We start from the raw sequence: 22,793 nt of genomic DNA, 5'->3' as shown, positions 1-22,793 counted from the left end.
TAATGGGGTGATAATTTAATGGAACAGTTCTTTCACCAGAACTCTTGTAAACTGGTACCACAGAAGCAGTTTTCCAGCAATCAGGAAAGCATGATTCATTAAGGCATTTGTTTAAAAGTTTAGAGAGAACTGGAGCAACCTCAGCAGAGCATTTTTTAAATAGTATAGTCGGGATGAGATCAAGTTTATATGCTTTTGAGGTTTTTAGGTGTTTTATGATATCATGTACTTGAAAAGGGATGATTTTCAGATAATCTAGTGTGGTTTCTGACTGTAGATGAAAATCTGTGAGGAAGTGGTTTGCTGGGTCCAAAGTAGAGTTGGAGGAAAACCAACAGGCAAGCAGATTAGCCTTCTCGGTTGTAGTGCTAACAACTTTTTTGTTGGATATTTGTTGAAGATTGTTGGATAGTGGAGGGAATTGTGGATTGCCCATTATTTACTACACTATAGATTTTCCAGAAATCACGAGTTTCTAATTTCTGCGCTTCATCTCTGATGTAATCCCTGACGGCATCCCAGTCAGCCTTATTATAGTACCTTGTCGTTTTGAGCAGTGGCTCTTCAACTTCAGGTCGAGTTTAGGGTGATGTCTATCATTATCATAGCATGATCAGCATTCTCAAGAGGACAATGCGCATTTGTTAAACAATCCTCAACAACTGTGGTCGGAGATAGGTCTAAAAGTGAGGTTTGCTGGTCCTGACGATCTGGGAGAAAGGTTGGGAACATTACTGCCTGTGTCAAGGAAAGGGATATAGAAAAGTTATGTGTGATACTACACTCTGTGTCAGTGTAGTTAGAGGAGCCGAGCCAATTACTGTGGTGGACATTAAAGTCACCAAATACATGTATTTGGGCGCTAGTGTCTAGGGAGGTATGGTTAAATTGAAAAATATGGATGAGAGTGCTTGGTTTAATAAATGTAGAAGAGTTAAGGCAGCAGGGTCAGTAAGCAAGAGAAAGCCAATAAAAACATGGAAAGAAGTGATAAGGATAGATTTGAGAAAAAGAATAAATAAAGACATGCGCAGTGATAGATTAGTTTAGGAGTTAATTTCTAAAAATCCATTCAACATATAACTGAATATGATAATGCAGCAGTAATAAAGAAACAAATAGAAATCATCCATATTATTTTGAATCTTGGAACTACTGTTCTCATCTGGAGTATTATTTTTACAATGTTTCAGTTAATGTAGCCTCCAACCATCTTTAGGTGTATCAGGAATCTTCCTATTGAACTCATCAATCTTTCTGTTGAACCTAGGGAAATCTTTCTGCTGAACCCGAGAGTCTTTCTGTTAAACCAGAGAGTCTTTCTGTTGAACCCGGGAATCTTTCTGTTAAACCCAGAAATCTTTCTGTTAAACCCAAGAGTCTTTCTATTAAACCCGAGAGTCTTTCTGTTAAACCCAGGAATCTTTCTGTTAAACCCAGGAATCTTTCTGTTAAACCAGAGAGTCTTTCTGTTGAACCCGGGAATCTTTCTGTTGAACCCGGGAATCTTTCTGTTGAACCCGGGAATCTTTCTGTTGAACCCGGGAATCTTTCTGTTAAACCCGGGAATCTTTCTGTTAAACCCGAGAGTCTTTCTGTTAAACCCAGGAATCTTTCTGTTGAACCCGGGAATCTTTCTGTTGAACCCGGGAATCTTTTTGTTGAACCCGGGAATCTTTCTGTTGAACCCGGGAATCTTTCTGTTGAACCCGGGAATCTTTCTGTTGAACCCGGGAATCTTTCTGTTTAACTTGGGAATCTGCAAGGAATTTTGAATGGAGCCCTTTATTTAATCTATGGAGATAGCCTGCTCTTCTTCCATCAGCCATGACTGGGTAGAACTCGTAAGTAATTCCTAATTGCATTTTGAGTGTCACCTCCAATGAGGATATCAACTTTTACAACTGAATTTTACCAAGTACTCTATCCACTGTGTCACTGAAGATGAAAGCAATAGTCAAAAGTATCCAAATAATATGAATAATCGATCCTCATCTCAAAATTTCAGAAATGCAAAACAGTTTTATAAAAAATCAAAACATTTTTATCAGCATTTTTATTCACACACAGGAAAGTTCTTTTGGATATCATGAACAACATTTTGTCTAAACATCTTTAAGCTAAAATCAGATAAATCGATTGGCATTACATTTGGTAAACTATTTCTGCTATGAGATAAAATCATAGATTTAACACATAGGCAAATTTACTTCTGTATATCAATCTTTGTATTCAGTCAATTGTGCAGCTTAACGTAAAAATTGCGCTTGTAATTTTTTGTTTATGATTTTAATGTTTGATCAATAATCAATAAATACACCTGACAATCAGCTAAATCCTATTCCTTCACAGTAGAAAACTCCAGATGGTGGATGGCATTCTACCATAATAGCTTCTTTCCTTAAACTGTTAACTTTTGGAATTCCCTCCCTGCTCCCTAATTGCATCAACATGCAAAAATTTAAATGTAATGTGAACAAACACCTTGCTACACAATGCCCCAACTTGGGATGCCTCTATGGATATGGCCCTTAATTCATAGAAGCTCCTTGCATTTCAGTGGCAATGTGACTTTGTTGGGGGGGGGACAAAAAAGAAAGAAAAGAAAAAAAGAAGCATTATGACTAAAGAGACAACTCAAAACCTATTAAGTTAGGGAGTTGTTGTTTTTTTTTTTTTTGCACACCATTCAAGAGGGAGAGACTGATGCAGCAGATCAGATGTGGCAATAATACTCCTAACATATTCTAGTCCAAAGATCGGTGTCTATGAGTCTCACACACATGCTAATAATACTTAGTCAATTTGAAAAAAAGTTTCGGTTATGTGCTCATTATTATATTTTCGCTGTGTGCTAAGTTGGTTCAAGATGTCAATAACAAGAGTACAACGTTGTATAAAATCATTTATAATAGATTTTCCATAGCAAATCGCGCGTAAAAAGACAAAAGATTAGTGTTACATGTACTTTTCGAAAGTTTTAGCAGGATGAATATTTTAAAGCCAAGATAAGCGTAAACGATTCCAAAATAAAGAAGTCAGCCATGAAATTCTAGTTCAAATGTGGCTGATTAAAAAATCAGAACGGATGTTCTCAAGATGCGTCCATTCAATCTTCACGTTTAATGCTGAAAATAAGGTTTCAAGCAGAAGTGTGACAGACAAACAGACGGACAAAGCCTATTAAAGATATGTTTAGACGCATCTAAAAAAAAAAAAAAGATAGTCTTTATTAGATGAGCCCTGACCTCCAACCTGTTTTTGGATTTAGAGTGAAAGGATCAGGAGACAGAAAGGAACAATAAGGAAATGAGAGAGAGAGAGAGAGAGAGAGAGAGAGAGAGAGAGAGAGGGGGGGGGTATAAAGGTGGTATATGTTGAAAAGTAGAAAGGGGGATGTCTTCTAATTTCCCAGATCTGGCTGCTGCCTGTCAACTAGCTTTGCCTGCCAGCCAATGGACCTGACCTTTGTACACTGCTAAACTGTCTAATTGCAAAAAGAACTACCACAAACAAATTACTAATAGATGCATTAATAGAAGAGGAGGAAGGAGAAGGAAAAGAGAAAGTGAAAGAAAATGAATTAAGGAAAAAAGAGGAGGAAAAAAAGAAAGAAAAACACAATCCAATTTTTTTTTCTTCACTTATTTACATCATTCAGATGCCCATATTTGGTAATACAACAAATGGCCTGTAACAACTGCTACACACACGCACACACAAATGCATATGTCTAAATCTTCTTAGTGTCACATGTACAGCACTGCTAAAATGGTATCAAAATAATTGATCATGCTGATGTTTCTCTGACTAACCATATTTTTGAGCTATTAATATAAATTGTTTTTCATTCATAAACCTAAGAAATTGGCAAATGAAACATTTTTTTGCACAATTTTAAACACCAAAAGTCAGTTTAAAATCAACCAAAAATCAATAATGCAAAGTTATTTTCAAACACCTCGCCTAAAATTCTTGGATAAAATAAAAAAAATAAAAAAATCTGCTCCTTTTATTCAAATAATTTCCCAGATTTTCAGAAAAAAAATTTAATTACCAAATTCAAAACAAACCCAAAACATAAGTCTGCTATAGGCCAACATTTATTAGGTAACTTTGATGAATGTGCAAAAATTGTTTGAAAATTATTAGAATTGCTAGATCTTTCATTTCAGTGTTTTAATAGATATTTGCATAAAATTATATTATATATATATATATATATATATATATATATATATATATATATATATATATATATATATACTCTAGCACAACGCCTGGCATTGTCCAATCATAAAATACACTTAAATATGATATTTTAATTTATGCAGATTTCATATTTATTGTTATAAAGTAAATTCTTTATTGATTATTATATTGTACCCAATATATAGGAGTGGCTGCTCAGTGTTGCTCAGTCATAAAATACGCTTCAATATGATATTTTAATTCATGCAAATTTTGTATTTATTATTATAGAGCCAATAATCTATTGATTATTATATTGTACCTAATATATAGTAGTGTTTTTAAAAAATGTAACTTGGGTGCCATTAACTAGAATCGAATCCAAACCATCTAGCTCTCAGTCATTATTTGTTACCATCTGAGCTAAGTCCATATGCATATCAAAACTTTAAAAATAACATTGTTAAATGCATAAATATATATTTGCGCATGTGTAGAAGATACATATTTAGTTGACTTACATCTAACAAGTTCCAATTTTGACACCTATACCTAGCTATTTTTACTGACTAAAAACCAAATCGAATTTGTTTCATGGGTCTGAATATCCTATATATTAAGTCTGTAATCTAAAATTTAACACAGTAATTTGATAGAGACTGTTCTGCACACAGACAGACGAGATCATATATATATATATATATATATATATATATATATATATATATATATATATATATATACACTAGTGGGTCGACTAATGTGTATATATATATATATATATATACACACTAGTAGGTCGACTAGTGCTACCCATATATATATATTATTCCTTAATTGGAATTCATTTTTGAGATGAGCATTATATATTAATTTATTTTTATTTCAGACTATTATTCTCATCTTTATTAGTTGTTGTTTTTTGATCTTTTATTGTTTTTTTTTTTGTTTATTCACAACGTTTCGGCCAACGAAGGCCAGAGGAATAGTTGGCCGAAACGTTGTGAATAAACAAAAAAAAAACAATAACAGATCAAAAAACAACTAATAAAGATGAGAATAATAGTCCGAAATAAATAAATTAGTGCTACCCAGTTGTAAAATTTGCTTAAATTTAATATTTTCATTAATGCAGACTTCGTATTTATTATTATAAAGGCAATTCTCTATCAAATATCATATTGTATCCAATATATATAGTAGTGATTTCAAAATCTTTACATCATCAATGCTCTGATCCCCATCTGGCATCAATTGAAATGGATGGCTCCCCATGTTTTGACAAGCTTCTGGGTTTGACCTTTACTCCTGATCTGAAATGGAACACGTGCATCAAGTCTGTTGCCAAGGTTGCTGGAAAGATGGTGGGATCCTTCTACCGCTCCAGAAGATATCTCACTACTGATGCAATTCTCTATCTATATAAAAGTCAAGTACGTCCAAGGATGGAATACTGCTGCCATATCTGGGCAGGAGCTGCTAAAAACAGCCTATCCTGCCTTGACAGAGTACAAAATAGACTTCGTGGCTTAGTGGGGCATGCCCTTTTCTTTACCCTGCAACCTCTCTCCCACAGAAGAGACGTTGCGAGCCTATCCGTGTTTTATCGTTATTTCCATGGCAGGTGCTCGTCTGAGCTCCAATCTCTGGTCCCCCCTCGCCAATCTTTCATGAAAAACACCCGTCTAGCTGAATCCACTGTCAAAAATTTTCCCCACTCTTTATCTGTGCCTAAATCAAAACGTAGATTTCATGAACAAAGCTTCTTTCTTAGAAGTGCACGCCTGTGGAACTCTGTTCCGTCTGCCTGCTTTCCACCTGACTACAACCTGGATGCCTTCAAGTCCAACATTAACAAATTCCTACTGAACCGCCGCCTTAAGTAAACACTTCATTAAATCTCCACACTAACGCACTGTACTTGCAATAACCCTTATCCCTGAGTGGCTTCCGGGCCTTGATAAGTGGTGACCACCGTGTATAGAAAAAAAAAAAAAAAAAGTAAAAAACAATATATAGATATGACTTAGGTGCCATCAACCACAATCAAAACCAAAACTCTCTAACCTTATTCGTTACCACCTGTGTTATGTTCTAACGGATATAGAAATGAAAAGACAATGTTTTGTAAAAGGTAAAAATGTATATTTGTGCATGCATAGAAGAGCCCTTGAAGTCAACTTACGCCTGTAAAGTTTCAATTATTTTTTCAATTTTGACTCTTTAGCAGCTATTTTTACCGGCTAAAAAACAAATCGAATTTGTTCTACAGGTCCAAACCCCTATTTATCAAGTTTCAAGTCTGTAGACGAAAAATTAACAAAGGAGTTTCATGGAGACCGTTCTTCAGATAGACAGACAAGGTCACTTATATATCAGTATTAGCAGGCCGCTCGGTCGTAAAGTACGCTTAAACATGATATTTTGATTAATGCCGGTTTCATATTTATTATTATACTAGCCTGAGTGCCAGGCGTTGCCCGAGTGTTTGGAGGTGTGTGTTGAGCAAAAAAAAAAAAAAGTGGTAGTAGATAGGCAGGCTTGAATCCGTACCGTGAAGGAGGAAAAGAATGCAAAAAAAAAAAGTGATGTCTTTTCCATTGCGCCCATCGCCAAACCAGAAGTGGCAAAGGATTAAATTAAGGTTAGGCAATCGAAAAGAGGGGATGACTTTCGAAAATATCGGCGAAAAAAGTGACCTCTCCTTGTAGTAAAGTGCCCAGATGAGGGTGAAAGAATTAATGTTTTTAGCCAATGTTTCGATATTTGTCATCCAAAGGATCAAGCTTCAAAACGAGACCAATCTTGTGAAAATCCGTGATTTCTGTCAAAAGTTTTAGGCAGATAGGTGAGATTTATATTATAGACGAGCCTGGATGCCCGGCGTTGCCCGGGTGTTTGGAGGTGTGTGTTGAGCAAAAAAAAAAAAAAAAAACAGTGGTAGTAGGTAGGCAGGCTTGAACCCGTGCCGCAAAGGCGAAAAGGAAGTTAAAGAAAATCTGACGTCTTAGCTGATGTCTCTATGACACGACCTGAAGTCAAAGGCGTTAAAATTAACTGGAGTCGATCCAATGGTGACGAGGACTTGCTAAAATGTCATTGAAAAAATTCGACCCCTCCTTGTACAAAACGGCCGAGTTTAGGATGGAGGAATTAAGAGACATCAAGCTTCAAAATGATATCAATCTTGTCAGGATCCAACGCGTGTGTCAAAAGTTTTTGTGAGACATGCATACATACATACATACATTTAAACAGACAGGTGAGATTTATATTATAAATTATATTGGACCCAATATATAGTAATGATTTAAAAAATTAAAAAAAAAAAAAAAAAAATGACTCGTGCACCATCACTGAGAATCAAAACCAAAACGTTTAGCTTACGATTTACTTTTTCCTTTGACGTTAATGCCTGAGCTATGAAGACACATTGCAAAGCTAAAAATTAAAACATGAACCAATAGCAATTACGTTATGCATGCATATTCGTAATGCTGTCATTCGACCTTCACCTGGCAAATTCCAGGTTTTAATTTTCACACTTTTGCATCGATTTCCCCCGGCTAAAACCCAAATATAAAGTTTTGCATGGGTTTGAATACCCTATATTTTACGTTTCATGTCTGTAGACCAAAAACTGACAAAGGAGTTTGGTAGGCAAAATTTTTAGACAAATATATATATGCATACATAAATATATATAGAAAGAAGTTTGTGTTTACTGTAACTTTTTAAGGCAAATATTATGCAAGTATAAATCATATTTGCATGAATATAATTACATGTAATAGTTAACTAAAGATGATCATTCCATAAGAAAGCTGAAAAAAACTAATAGGGAATTAATTAAAATGAATGTTTAAAAGAATATGCAAATTAGCTAGATCTTTTGCAGATGAATGCAATTCCACGGCTCATATATAACAAAGTTGTATTTTCTTTTTAAATAAATAGAAAAAAGTGTTTTTAATATGAATATTAATACACAAAAAAAAATTATAGGTGCATAGATTTAAATTTTTAAATGGAAATAAAAAATATTGAGATCTATAGATTAATCTTATCCTGATAAAAATGCTCAATATTCGAGATAGAGCATTAGGAGCTAAAATTATGCAACTTAGGATTTACAAACATTTATTGTTCATCAAACAAAGAATACAATGTAGAGTGAATTATTTCCTTATTCCATGAAGTTTCAAAGATGTGGCCTTTTTTTCTTAAGAGGAAAACAGCAAAATATTTTTTTATAAACTTAAACATTGTTAAACCTAACAGAATTGTTATGCTTCAAATTTCTAATATTTTTGTTTCAAAATCAAAAATTGATGTATGTTCCATATGTATCACAAGACCTTTCGATTCTTTGATTAATTAACAATTGAATCTGCTTACAGGTTATTGATTATGCTAATGATGATAATGTTACTGAGGAAGATTCATGATGATTAGAAGAAATGATATTAGTGGGCAGATGATGTAGAGTAAATGATGAAAAAGTAGAGGAGGTGAACACACACACACACACACACACACACACACACCATACTTTGGGGTAATTGCGCCAACTAGCTAAAAGTGCTCTTTTGGCAACCACGCATAAAAAGAGCACATTTTTTTAGTTGGTGCAATTACCCCTGGATTTGCCGCAATTACCTCAAAGTACAGTGTATGTATATATATATATATATATATATATATATATATATATATATATATATATATATATACACACATATATATATAGAGTGGAAACTTGCAAAACAAAAAAAACTTCATTACCAGAACTATAAAATTCCTGAAGCAGCTTATGTATGTCAGACTTATGCAACAAGCTAGCATTACAATATTAAGTTATTGCTGACAAGTACATTGATAAGATCAAGTAATGATTTCATTTATACAGAACAAAATCAATTAACAACGTAAGTTATACACAAAGCATCCAAATCATTACTCAAGTTATGCATCAAAATATCAAGTAATTTATACGTTACATATTAAAAGTTTAGTCAATGACTGCAAGTTCAAGTTTTGATTCAGGATCAAGTTACAGACTACAAGATCAAGTTATAATACAAGATATAAAGTATAAATTAAAGTTAAATCAATCAAGTTGTCAATTTTTTAAGTTTGTTGAAAATGTTTTCCTTTGTGTATAAATTATTTAACAATTCAATATTTGAAATGCTTCAGATTCTAAAGAACACTGATTTTTTTGTTCTCTTTTCCTTAAAAATCATAAATTATTGTCAGGGTAAAAAAAAAAAAAAAAAAAATTGTGTGTATGATCACTTGTTGAGATCATCTGACTTTACTATAAAGACCACCTGGTTTAGCTTTACAAAATACCCGAAGCTACTCACATGGTCTTTAAATCTCAAACCAATCTTAAATGCTTAAAAAAAAAAAAAAAAAGAAAAAAAGTTTTATCACATGGAGAAAGATAAAGATTTGACCTACAATTATCAGTTGTTAGAAAAATAAATAATATCTCTTCAAGATTAACCTAACATTTTAGAGGTCATCTGTAACTTTTTCAAACCATTTTCTTTTCAATTGCTTCTTCTTTTTTTTTTAGATTTTGAAGAATAAGCAGGATACTAACATTAAAATAAAAAAGTGAATGAACTGGGTTGGTTGATTGCTTGTTTGCTCTGTTTTTCAAATCATGATCAAGTCTTCATGATTTTTTGATAGCTTATATTCTTTGTTTTCATCAGTACTATACAGGAAGTGTTTTTTTTTGTTGTTTTTTTTTCAGAGTTTTTCTTTTTCTGGATTATTTGCCCTACGTATACTTGAGTCTAACCTACCTTACTATTTTTCTTATAACTAAGTGAAAGAATGATAAATTTGTACGTTTACAAAAGTGTTTAATAGGATAGCAAAACAATGTATTCAATAAGAAATTTCAATTTTTAATTTTTTTTAATCAATTTTTTTTATTTTGTTATACATTAAAGCGAAAGTTTCGAGTTGGAACTGACAAAGAACAAGAAAATATTTCATCACCCCCATAACCGTGGCTATAAAATTACTGAGACTGCTAATAAATTATTTGATTCACTATAAGGCATTTCGTTTCATCATAAACAAGACTACCATTTTAATCTTTTGTTAATAGTTAGAAATAAAAAGAATAATTTGCAACCCTTTGAAATTTGAAAGAAATTTGAAAGTATTGAAAATATCAAATCGAAACTCATTTCTGACTAAATTTCCTAGCAAATTATCATATAATAAAAGACTGAAAGTTTTGGAAGATGTTTACATCCAATAATTTTATAAACGGAGATTAAAATAGCATTACCTTAACAAAATATATATCTTTAAAATTAGGTATGTTTATATGTAGAGGATTCACTCCTCAACTAATTAACCGATCATTATGAATTTTGTAAAACAGCTGCTATGCATAAAGAATCTAAATGTGGGTAGTATATAATTTATTAATTTTATTTATTGCGGACTATCATCCTCATCTTTTAGTTGTTGTTTGTTTCACGTTTCGGCCAACTATTCCTATGGACTTTGTCAGGTGGTAACCACGACGGTATAGGAACTCCAAATCTCCAAACTGCATTCACAGCAATTACTGCCTTTTGTAGTTGTTGTCTCACCATGTTTTTGGTCAAGTAAGCCTCTAGCCGGCTTTTGGGTAGGATTGAAACTGCTATCTTCAGACAATTCTCACCTGGAACCGTAGAGATTCAACATCTCTATCAACTGCGCCATGTGCCCCAAAGGGCAATCAAGGTTGAATTTTTTGGTCTTATAAATCCACGTTTATTTATTATCTGATCTTCTTCCATGGTCGGGTCCGTACCGAATGGTATATATTATTTAATTGGAATTCATTATTGAGATGAGTATTATTTATTAATTTTATTTATTGTGGACTGTCCACAATTAATTTTTATTTATTAATTTAATATTTCATTTTAATAAATACTCATCTTAATAATGAATTCCAATTAACTAATATATATATATAATTTAGTTTTATGCAGAGGAGATAAAAAGGAGATGGAATCCTTCATAAAAATTCAATTGCTTTCAATTCATGTTGTGACACTTTTGACAAAATGGGAAGGAAAGTGCGAAAGTTCAGCACTTTAAAACTGTGCCTTAAAAGCCAGCCTACCACCGAGTTTCCCTTCTGTGGCCTATGAATACAGAACTGTGTTCATGGATGCAGTCACTCATGGTGGATTTCACTAAAAAATCCTTGCAGTGTCTGTCCGGATCCATCAGTTTCCTGGTCGTCCTCCCCTGTGGATATTTTGCAGCAAATATGATGCTTCAAAAGGTAAAACTTTGGACCTTTCCTTCAAATCTAATCGATTGAAACTTCCTCCATGAGTACAACTACAATTTATATTATAAACTAGCGGGGGAAGGGGGCGTTGCCTGGTCGTTTAAAAAAAAAAAAAAAAAAAAAGGGACTTAGGTGCCATCAGTGAAACTGATAGCAAAATTTAGTAAAAAAAAAAAAAAAAATAGAAAAAAATTCCGCATACTGGGGATGAAGTCACATTACTTAAGTTTGCAAACAAATGCATTAATAATGTGATCACGATAACAGATGCCATATTGTTGCAAATTTGGCTTTTTAAAATGAAATAACAAAACGACCATTTACACACACATGCATGATTAAAAAACAGCATCGAAAGCAAGGTTTTTACCTGATTCCCCCCCTTTAAACAAAACAACATTTTCACATGAAATAATTGACAATTTTATTTCCAATTTTTCGATATTATGCGTCCGAGAGATCGCTCTTTCTAACAGTGCTACTTCGTGCCACTTTGATGCGAATGACAAAAATGTTTAGCGGACATACAAGCACAAAAACATGCAGACATTTGCCCTAAATGATACTAGGACATCCGCTGCTTGTAGGCCAGTCTTCAGGTTGGCAAGACTAGTGACAAATGTACAAACCATTACCGTTCTGAGTACAAGTTGTTAGAATCCTTAGTTGGAATATACACACGCAACATAGTGAAGTAACTCAATCTCTCACCATGAAAACGTTTAATAATTAAAGAGTCGGTGTGGCTTATCTTTCAGAAGTCCACCTCTTGGATAGCAGTCACAGTCGGATCAAAGTGCCAGGAACAGAAACCGTTTATCATGTTTATCATAGTGAAATCACTGATAATAGCAGACTTCATGGAGTCACACTTGTACTCGACCTACATGCGCATACACTTCTTCTAGAATGAGAGTTGATCTTGCATAGGTTAGCTAAAATTCATCTTAGGTGTGCTGTTGTGAATGTTAGCACATCTTAGTATATACGCTGACCCTCAACACAACTGAAGAAGAAAAGGACACGTTTTATCATGATCTTCAGTTTGCTGTTGACCCCATCGTCAGATCTCTTTTTGGTAGCTGAGGATTGCAATGCTCACACAAGACTGGAAGACAAAAACACCAGGCAAGTCCTCTATCGCTTTCCTCTAAGACAATGGCAACCGACTAGTCAACTTTGTGGCCAATAATCACCAACACCAGTTTCCAACATTCACATCATCTTATCACTTCATGTTCAATTGATAGCCACACGGTCAATCAGATCGATTATATCTTGAGGTGGGCAAGTTTTGTTCTTGACTCGCACACTTTCAGAGGCACAGATACCGGTAGTGAATTTGGCTCAGACCACATGCTTGTTTGAGCAAGTCTCCAACTTCGACTTCAGGCAGGGTGAGTGACGAAGCAGCCTAAGCAGATCGGCATCACCAATTTGAAGTTGGATGCTGGCATCCAATTCAGTAGAAGTTCATTACCGATTCTCTTCTACAAACCAACGGAGAATGTCAACCAGAGACAGAATAGCAGGTCCTTAAATTAGCTACTATCGATTTGGCACATGAGCACCTTGGTGTTACGAACTACTGTCATCGGGACTGAATAACAGAACAGACTCTCCACTTCACAGCAAGTGCGGAAAAGGTGGGTGGCAGATGCGATAATGTGAAAAGGTGGGTGGCAGGTGCGATAATGTGAAAAGGTGGGTGGCAGGTGCGATAATGTGAAAAGGTGGGTGGCAGGTGCGATAATGTGAAAAGGTGGGTGGCAGGTGCGATAATGTGAAAAGGGGGGTGGCAGGTGCGATAATGTGAAAAGGTGGGTGGCAGGTGCGATAATGTGAAAAGGTGGGTGGTAGGTGTGATAATGTGAAAAGGTGGGTGGCAGGTGCGATAATGTGAAAAGGTGGGTGGCAGGTGCGATAATGTGAAAAGGTGGGTGGCAGGTGCGATAATGTGTTACTCAATCCACGCTGATAGAAATGCATGCTGGTGAGAGTTTTCAAAAGAAATCGAGTATGCAGCGGCCTGTGGAGATTTTCAGAAACTTTACCGGATGATAAAGCAAGCAAACCGAGGATTGACCGGTGTTAGTGAAACACTTTGTTTGCATGGTGATGTTATCATTATAAACCTGGATGAACTGTTAGATCTCTGGAAAGAGCACTTTGATGAGTTTCTTAATCGGCCAGAAAAGGGAGCTAACATTTGATTTCTGAAAACTTTGACTGAAGTAAAATGAAACAAAATAGATATACACACACAGACACACATATACTATATGGATATATATATATATATATATATATATATATATATATATATATATATATATATACACACACACACACACACACACACACACTAGGAAGAACTTGAATGGCTACTAGATACTATCCATGTCTACGGTCTCTCTGTATAGGGGTTTGTCAGGACAACCTGGTATAAAAATACTTTTCGCTACAAGTACACTGACTAAATATTCAAAATCACACAGTATTTGTAACTCCAAAAAGATCTCCTTTGGATGCCTAACCCACACTGGCTTTTACAAGGAACGGTGCACTTTCTCAAAGTGATGTTACCTCAAGCAACAGCACGAAGCTAGATACTCTACCAGACCAGATGAATTCTTGTTCTGAAATTCGGTAAGATCACAAGGAATATATACTATATCATATTTAAATGATCAATTGGGGAGATGAAAATTATGTTCTCAATTTCGCTACTTAGTGTTTGAGATGTAAAGGAGAACTTTAATGGAATATTTGAATATCTCATGTAGACATCGAATATTTCTGAGAAGTTTAACTGAAGTAACATAAAACAAAAGTGCAACAAAAGTTTTGTTCATGGAATTTTACCTTTTCTAGGATATTATTCTAGTTTTATATATATATATATATATATATATATATATTTTGCACATATTTTATTTATTTTTTTTACATGGTATTCACCACTTATCAAGGCCCAGAAGCCACTCGAGGATAAGGGTTATTGCGTGTACAGTAATCAATGAGATAATATTGTAGTAATCGTGAGTAATGGAGATTCGATAGAGTGTCTTTCTTAAGGGGGCGGTTTATTAGGAATTTGTTTATGTTGGACTTGAAGACATCCAAGTTGTAGTCAGGTGGGAAACAGGCAAACGGAAGAGAGTTCCACAGGCATGCACTTCTAAGAAAGAAGCCCTGTTCATGGAATCTACGTTTTGATTTAGGCACAGATAAAGAGTGGGGAAAATTATTGACAGTGGTTTCAGCTAGACTGGTGTTTTCCGTGAAATATTGGTGAGGGGGGGGGGACAGAGATTGGAGCTCAGATGAGCACTTGCCATGGAAATAACGATAAAACGAAGACAGGCTCGCAACGTCTCTTCTGTAGGAGAGAGGTTGCAGGGAAGAGAAAAGGGCATCCCCCATTAAGCCACAAAGTCTATTTTGTACTCTGTCAAGGCAGGATAGGCTGTTTTTAGCAGCTCCTGCCCAGATGTGGCAGCAGTACTCCATCCTTGGACGTACTTGACTTTTATATAGATAGAGAATTGCATCAGCAATGAGATATCTTCTGGAGCGGTAGAAGGATCTGACTATTTTTCCAGCGACCTTAGCAACAGACTTGATGCACGTGTTCCATTACAGATCAGGAGTAAAGATCAATCCCAGAAACTTGTCAAAACATGAGGCCTCCACAAGACGAGAGCCATCCATTTCAATTGATGCCAGATGGGGATCAGAGATTTGATGATGTAAAGATAGGAGCTTGGGTTTAGATGCATTAAAAGTAACCAGTCACCTCTTTCCCCACTGTACCACGCGCTCAAGATCAGAGGAGAGAGAATCGGAGAGAACTTTATCATTTACGGCCTTTGATGTGTTGCCATATTAAATATAAGACATTAAAAAAGATGGGTAGAAAAGGAGGCTTTAATGAAGCAAGATAATCAATTTCATCTATCATTTTTAAAGTATAAATAACAAACACAAAATGATACAGTTCCTCATAATTTTAGAAAATTGTAATCATTTTAAAATTCTGAAATTGGAGTTTAAAATCACAAAACTAAACTTTTTTTCTCAGCCTAGGATTTGCACAACTGAAGTTCTATTTTACAAATCGGAGCCAATGCTGCAAAGATTGGAGCATTGTTTGGTCTTGATGGTCTTTCTATACATTCTGAGCACACATCATAAATATCCATACTAATAACATGAAGCTAAAACCTGTTTCTAATTCACATAAATACATCAATATCAGATCAATAACAGATCAAACCATTATATGAGTCAGAGTTACGAAAAAACAAAAATGGAAACAACAGATTTTATATTGACAAAATAAAAAAAAATGGCTGGCAATGACTGGTGGAACAAGGAAGCTAATTTTTTTTTTTTTTTTTTGTAACTGCTGTAGAATTTCTGTTTTTTTTTGTTTGTTTTTTTAAAGCTGTTTGTGTTAATAATGTAAAAAGAAAAAAAATGCTTTACCTATATTAGTTGTTGCAGAGGTCACTAAGGCAAGAAAGGTAGAACGTCCAAGGTGAAAAATGCTATGAAGCAATGATCCCACACAGCCCTATAGAAAAAAAACAATGAAGAAATTAATGGATGAAAAATAAATTAGTTACAGTGAATTATTAATTAGAAAAAAAACAAACAAAAATAAAATTTTGTTAATGCATATCAATCCTTTTTTTTTTATTTGTTTTATGAGGGAATGCATATGAAATGAAACTTTCAAACAACATGGAAAATTGGTATATGGAAGAGTGAATCATTCAGACTAGTAGAAATGAGGAAACAAACACATCATTAAAAGTGAACCAAGATATTTTGGTCTATTTGTTTGATCATGTTCATTTGGTATAAAGAAGCTTTATTAAGCAGAACTCAACATTTTATACAGTGGAGTGTGTGGAAGGTTATCCAAGTAAGAAAAACAGTGGAAGAGGGTGAAAAAAAACTGGAAGTTTTATACAGAAGAGTTAGTACGCGTAGAGAGAAAGTAGGAGTCAGATGCGTGGATGAAGAGTGGATGGAGGAGTAAGCAAAGGAGGCAGTGATTAGAAGTGATAGGAAAAATATAAGCACATGATAGGAAGAAAAATAAAGTTTAAAATAAAATTTAAAAAACAAAATAAAAAATATGGGCATAAAGGGACACTTAAAATCGTTCATTATCTAATTCATCTCATTTATTAATTTCGTATGAATCCGAAGATTCTATTCTTGGCATTGGTTTCCCCCGAATATCTTTCTGGTTAGAATTCTTCAAAGAAAGACAAAGTACTTACAGGAGGGACCACATGAAGGTTGCCAGCATCATAAGTGAAAGTGCTTCTGCAGAGCAAATTGGATTTGAACATGTTGTCAGTCCGTGTTGTCAATCACTTAGCCATAGTCAACAAAACTTTAATTTGAATAAAAATCAAAGTATTTTATTTTTGGAGAGAATATTTATTTATTTATTATGATTCTTTGGGATTATCTTTTATTTTAATTTTAATATTTTAATTATTTAATTAATTTCAACTTTTAATGAAAAAAGCATGAGTTACCTCCCCTGCGATCATTACTTCTTGAATAATGCAAACAACCATTAATGACAATTGTTAAATTTCTTATAGAGTTGCTGAAGTTGAAGGTATTTATAATAGAATAGTTTGTGGAAACAAAATGTGGACGTTAAGTAAAAACAAATAATATTTTAATACTCAGAAAGAATTAGGCACTACTATCGATTAGATCTGAATAGAGATATGAACTAATATTGCAGACTGGCAGAAAATGCCAGACCACTGACAAGAGAAATATGATAAAATATGTGTGAATATTTATGAATTATGACTTTCAAAAATTATTAAAAAGAAAAAAAAAGAAAAAAAAAAACAGAAAATTAATTCAATAAAAGCTGAACTAATTAACACAAAGAAAACAGTAACTCATATGATAAGCACTAGAATTTAGCTTGCAATAGAAATAATTAGCTCTAAAATAACATACGTTGTTTGTAATCAATAGTTGGGTCAACACACTCAAAAATAATTCTTTTTCTTTCAAAACATTATTTCATTTTAATATTGAATAAATAATTTAGATTTAAAAATATTAAAATAAAAATCCATATTTGAAGAGATTTTAATTTACAATGAAAAGCCATTATAAATTAATCTCTCTATACCAGTACAAAAAAAAAAGAAAAAAACAAACATTACCAACTGATCTCTTTCTTTTTTTACTTCCTGTATCTATCAGATAATAAAAACACAGGGGCATGAAATAATTTAAAATTGAGTAAAATTAAAAGAAATGGGCTAACTACAATGCAAACTAGCAAAAATTACAGTCTAACTTATTTATAAAGTAAAATGAGATTTTCCCTTATTTCATTGACCAGAATAGCTAACACACAATTCCAAGCGAGTGATAACTTTATTTTATACTAGTGTAGATGTCGGCCATGTTAGTGTAAACTTGTTTCAGAAAAATAATCCGAGCATGATAAAGTATGTGAGCAAAGAAATCAAAGCAAATAACAGATTTTTTTTTTCCAGCATCAGTAAAAAAGGAATTGTCTATTCAGAATACAATATTGATACTTTAGAAAGGAAGTTATTTAGGTTTAACAAAGGAATCCTTAAGATAACATTATATGGTGCATATATAATATTTAACTTGCATGAATAGAATGTTAAAATTAGTTATGTACGGTAGATTGTTTTTTGGTTGGTTGGTTGTTTTTGTTTTATGGCATATCAACCCTTTTCGGGTTATTTAATGCCGAATCCAAAGATTTTGAAGAAAAATTTTTTTTAATAGAATATATTTGTTGTTTTCACGTCGGTTTCTATTTAACCCATAGTTGGGACCCTAACAGGTACTACCACTCCGGTCAGAGTGGACCTCGGAGCAATGGTAATTAAAGGGTGGCTCCACACTCCCCAAAGCCCACAAGCTGGGGCCTCACCACCGAATATAGTTTAAGGTCATATCCAGGACCCCCATTGAGGGACTTTTACCCTCTGCAGGGGGGCAGTCGGCGTATTCTAATGCCCCACCGACAGGGTCAGATTGTTTTTTGGAAGATTTAAGAGGTTTACAGACCTTACAAAAAAACATATCACAAGCATAAAACATAGCTCTACTCTAGCTGCTGACTAGAATGTTTTCAAACGCAATATCAAACTGGATTGTCTCTGCCTCTTATTATTATCCTGAGAGAGAGCCTGTTTGAGGGACAAAAGAAATAAACGCAGACAGTGTGACTTCGGAGAACAATCAGATCTTTGTTTGAAATTGTTATGGCTGGATCTGCCGGTCAAAGATTGGACTTTGCAATTATTCACAGCACAGCAGTTAGAATAGGTGCATGTCTCGTTTTTATGTAAATCTTTGTTTATAAAGCCAGAAAAAAAAAATATGGAGATCAATTTGCAATGATTTTGTATAGCAAATTTATAAGGATTTTAAACATTTTTATATACAATAAAACAATAACCATTGCAGGACGAGTAAAATTTATTCCCCAAATAAAATATTTTCTACGCCATTTTTATGTCTCCTTATTTTACAATCAAGATACATGCTACTAAACCTTATGTATAGAATCCTTATTCAAAATCCATTACAGGAATTTGATTTTAGAAAATAGTTCAAATTTAAGGCTTAAGCTTAAGAATTTCAAGGAATCTTGCTTAAGGGATCTTAAAAAAATAATTGAAATTCAGAGAATTCTGCTAAATTGATGCCTAATGACTATGAATCCAATTTAATGCAAATGTAAAATAATATTTGAATTTTCAAATAAGAGGTTGTGTTCATACTCCCTAAAAAACCTTTCAAATGCCATAAAGAAACTGAAATTTGGAGAATTTTATTAATATTATCTCATACCTATGATTGAAATTTTATAAAATCTGGTGGTATTATTTCATAACGGGCTTCCACCTCCTTTTTGCATAAAACTAAATTAAATATATCCAGCATTATTTATCCTTATGCTTGGTAGCTGTATTCTAAAATTCATAATAATCGATTAATTAGTTTAAGAGCGAATCCTATGCATATAAATATATAAACATGAAATGTTCAATAATAATATGAAAAAAAATATATTATTTTTTGCTAACATATTGAAAAGCTCCAACGTTTCATTAACAAAATGGGTACTTGTACAGTTTAATCAAGACATTAAAAAATGAAAATATCGGAAAAAGTATAAATTGTATGTATCCGTTGTGGAATGAAGTTCTCCGAAAAAAAAATTTCACTTAATTTCATCAAGTAGTTTTTTTGTTTTACAGTGAAAAAACAATTTGTTATGATACCGAGCAAAAGGTTCGATTTTTAGGAAGAAAAGCTAGTAGGGAGTGTCGGCACTTTAACTGGAGTTATCTCCCCGTGACGTTTCTAAACTCCAAACAAAAATTAAGAAAAAATCCAAGATGTCTGCCTTCAACGTGCTCTCATAAAAAAGTGTTTTTCTGCTGTAAAAAAAAAAAAAAATACTTGATCAAATTAAGTGAAATTTTTTTTTCGGAGATCTCCAGTTCAAAACGGATACGTACAATATAACGTTTTTTCGATATTTTCATCTTTTAATGTCCTAATTAAACTGTACAAGTACAACAAAATGTGTATTATTTTAATACAGGACGGGCTACATTAAAAAAAAAAAAAAAAAAAAAAAAAAAAACAGACAGGATCTGCATTCCACCCGTCATATTCTATTTAATTATTAATAAATAATCGTTTTATCTTTTCTTTTTTTTCCCCATGAATAAATTATCAATGAATAAATCAGTGATTTTTAATTCGCTTTTTTTACACTTAAAATGCACTTTTATTTCAAAAAGGATTAATTTAATTTATCGTCACGGCACATTTAAAATAAATCGAGTCATCATGTAAATAAAAAAAAAAAAAGTTAATTTTTAGGTCAGGAAGCCGGTATCTTTACATTGCATATCTACCTCTCCATTGCCCTGTCATTTCTGTGGAGAATATTTATTAAATTAGGGGGGGGGGAGTTTTAAAAATATTTAAAATAAAATTGTAAATATAAATGAGTTTTCTCTAAGCCATCAAACAATATGTCTCCACCCAATAAATCCAACTAGAGGGAAAAGAAATGCATATGCATAGCGTGAAGGCATTTTTTTTTCACAACCTGTTTTTAAATCAATGAAATATTTATTTTGAGACTGACATAGAATGTTAAAATAATGTCCCACAAGATTGATTATTTCGTTTATTATTATTTGTACTCACTAGGAGTTATCACACAGGTCATTATCAAAGATTACTTCTCATTATCAGATACTAACCAGTGGTGTTCCCTTGAGTCTGGGTGGCAAGTTTCTCCAGATTTCCAGTACTCTCCACCTCTTCAGATAACCTTTCCAAATGACTTATCACAGCAGCCATTTACCATTGATCTGACAAAGACTATTGGGCTTCACTGAAATTTAGGTCACAACTAGCCTTCTTAAGGTTCCAATACCCTGTGCTCATCCAGCGGTGGTCTAGAGAGTATTTGCTCTCTCCAGCCCTTCTATCTTCCTTGACCCTTCATGACTATTTTGTGTGGTACCACCCAGGGCTGATGCCTTTTTTTTTTTTTTTTGTGGGGGTAAAATTTATAAGATTTCTTGCAGTTTCAGTTTCCTTGTATTCATATTATTATTATTATCATCATTATTATTATTATCATTATTATTATTATCATTATTATTATCATTATTATTGCTCGTATTTATATAATGTGTTGAGTTTGCTAGTGAAAAGCCGATTGTGACAATTCTTATTGACATATACTAACCCCAATTCACAAAAAAGGTCATACCTGGGAGGATAATCTCATGACCACATAGCAGATACTAAACCTATCCCTACACACAAACAAAAGAAATAATGTTTGGGAGAATGGTATCATGACAACAGAATAGATTACTAAACAACCCCTTTGAAAATTGAAAGTTCATTAGTCTGAAATGTTATAAACAACTGAATTTAGTATTAAAAAATTGTATCATATTATTTAGATAGGACTTCAGGTTCTTCTTCAAAAACCCTGTGGCACCTATGATAACTGGTATGATCGATATCTCCTTAAGATTCCAGTTTCTTTTCATATCATACATGAAACCTTGATATTTGGTCTGTTTTTCCCTTTCAGCTCTGTTCAGACCTCCATCATTAGGAACACTCATTTCAATCAAGGTTGCAACTCTCTCTGACTTATTCCATATAACTATGTCAGGTTTCACAGCAGCATTTTCAAGGTAGGTGGCTGTAGGGATTACATGGTCATAATTAGATTAATTTGTGCGTCACATTGATTTAGTTATCAATGTAAGAGTGACTAGTTGGTCTATTCAACATTACCTGTGTATTACATAACTAGAAAAATACCCGTCCCAGGACGGATAAAATTAATTTGCTGAACAGAATAATTTTGCATCACCTTTATGCCCTCTTACAAAATTTAAAATCAAGATATAATGATACTAATTCTTATGTTTAAAATCATTACATTATTTTGACTCTAGAAAATGTCTAAAAATGTAAGGTATAAGCTTAAGGGATCCTAAGAAGAAACCGAAATTCAGGGAATCTTGTTTATTGATGTCTAATGACTCTGCAATCAAATTTAATCAAAGTTGTTAATATTTTAAATATCTGAATTACAAATGGGAAGTTGTGTCCCTATCATGCCTCCTAAAATCGCTTTTAAATATCCTAAAGAAAGACTTGATCTATATGGAAGAATGTTAATATGACAAAATAGATACTACATTAGTCACCCCCATCCCCAAATTGAGCATTGACAGAACATTAATCTGAAACAGTATAATAAACTGAACTGAGCATTAAAATATAAGAAAAGTATAGTTTTGGCTTTTGGCTTCAGACACATAAAATAGCCATTAGTAATAGATTATTATTATTGTGTTTCAGACTGTAGAAAAACAAACATTAAATCTGACAAAAAAAACAAAAAAAAAACAAACAAAACAGAAACTTGGATAACTTCCAAAAAATTGTTCCTCCAACCAAGTCCTCTCCAAATCAGTTCAATCCTTTCGGCTTTCCTATTGCTCCCCCACCTACCTAGCCCTACCTGCCTTCCACCCAAGATATCTCTCCTATTAAAAAGTTACCAAAAATGTTGGTTTTACTGCTTTAATAAAGTTATTAGAATAAAAAGAGATGAGATTTTAGTCAATCAATTGTTTTCAATTTGATTTTTATTTTGTGATTTCAGACTGCTATC

At 33.3% G+C, this 22,793-nt stretch overlaps 1 protein-coding gene across 2 annotated transcripts in view; it reads right to left on the bottom strand.

Moving 5' to 3' along the window:
- LOC145254440 (coronin-7-like) overlaps window positions 1–22,793 on the bottom strand; it is a 398,384-nt gene that overhangs the window by 311,168 nt on the left and 64,423 nt on the right. For both annotated transcript variants that reach the window (XR_013863766.1, XM_080113025.1), the window contains exon 2: window positions 16,007–16,094. The gene's annotated coding sequence lies outside the window, so the exon portion shown is untranslated. The remainder of the gene's footprint in view (window positions 1–16,006; window positions 16,095–22,793) is intronic.

The sequence above is a fragment of the Euprymna scolopes genome, chromosome 3 (assembly GCF_053919585.1).
Source record: "Euprymna scolopes isolate OS-2025 chromosome 3, ASM5391958v1, whole genome shotgun sequence".
Classification (NCBI taxonomy): domain Eukaryota; kingdom Metazoa; phylum Mollusca; class Cephalopoda; order Sepiida; family Sepiolidae; genus Euprymna; species Euprymna scolopes.
The sequence above is the reverse complement of the archived record's forward strand: the minus strand, read 5'-3'. Positions and strand labels throughout refer to the sequence as shown.